The sequence below is a fragment of the Phytophthora infestans genome, genomic scaffold, assembly GCF_000142945.1.
Source record: "Phytophthora infestans T30-4 supercont1.7 genomic scaffold, whole genome shotgun sequence".
NCBI lineage: Eukaryota > Oomycota > Peronosporomycetes > Peronosporales > Peronosporaceae > Phytophthora > Phytophthora infestans.
Window position 1 is genome coordinate 1818203 of NW_003303752.1, and position 1324 is coordinate 1819526.

A 1324-nucleotide genomic window follows, 5' to 3' on the forward strand; every position below is an offset into this window, starting at 1 on the left:
GCGCGATACAGACAAGCACATGGATGGCAGATGGACGGATGTTCAAGCGACTGAGCGTCTTGACCGCATCGCGACGCAATCACTAAGCCAACGAAGTCAACACTGACCGGTGGATCGACTGTCTGAGATTCCCCAATGAGCCAACAAAGGCTACATCGAAAAGAAGATAGCCGTGTTCCAAACAAGCAGTATATCCGTTGCTAGCGTTGGGGAAGCGTCTGCACGATGGAAGCCGTTGAGCTCGCGAAAAAGGGAGCAAGTAAAAAGCGGCAAAGAGACCTCACAACAAGCTCCGACGAGTCCAACACAAGAAGCGCGGGACCGGGATTGAACCAGTGACCCTTTCGAGCTGGGTCGAACGCTCTACCACTGAGCTACCCGCGCGTCGAATTATACCCACCCCCTTGCCCGATTCACAAAACAAACGCGCACACACCTCACAAACCGAACGACCACGTACGCACGCACACACTCTCCACCGACATCATGCACACTCCCAGACAGTTTACTTTCTATTACTCAACAGGCACATCGTACTATGCACACTCACCCCTTCGAGTCCGATTCACTTCTCCTACTCCGACGCGCGATACAGACAAGCACATGGATGGAAGATGGACGGATGTCCAAGCGACTGAGCGTCTTGACCGCATCGCGACGCAATCACTAAGCCAACGAAGTCAACACTGACCGGTGGATCGACTGTCTGAGATTCCCCAATGAGCCAACAAAGGCTACATCGAAAAGAAGATAGCCGTGTTCCAAACAAGCAGTATATCCGTTGCTAGCGTTGGGAAGCGTCTACACGATGGAAGCCGTTGAGCTCGCGTAAAACGGAGGCAAGTAAAAAGCGGCAAAGAGGCCCCACAACAAGCTCCGACGAGTCCAACAACAAGAAGCGCGGGACCGGGATTGAACCAGTGACCCTTCGAGCTGCAATCGAACGCTCTACCACTGAGCTACCCGCGCGTCGAGCGATACATACTACCTAGCCCCTTGCACAATTCAAAAAACAACCGCGCACACACCCTCAAAAGCCGAGCGGCCACGTACGCACGCACACACTTCTCATCTGACATCATGCACACCTCCTGACTGTTTATTATCTATTTATCCAACTTGCACATTCGTACTATGCACACTCACACCTTCGAGCCCGACTCACATCCTCCTACCTCCGACGCGCGATACAGATAGCACATGGATGGCGGATGGGCGGATGTCCAAACGACCGAGCGTCTTGACCGCATCGTGACTAAATCACTAAAGCAACGAATTCAACCACTGATCGGTGGACCGAATGTCCGCAATTCCCCCAATGAGC

The 1324-nt window shown here is 53.0% G+C and overlaps 1 pseudogene across 1 annotated transcript; it reads right to left on the reverse strand.

Annotated features, from left to right (window-relative positions):
• Positions 1 to 312: 312 nt before the first annotated feature.
• PITG_26062 lies at positions 313 to 384 on the reverse strand (annotated as a pseudogene). Its single transcript has one exon. The product of its transcript is annotated as a tRNA-OTHER (tRNA).
• Between the last annotated feature and the right edge of the window lie 940 nt (positions 385 to 1324).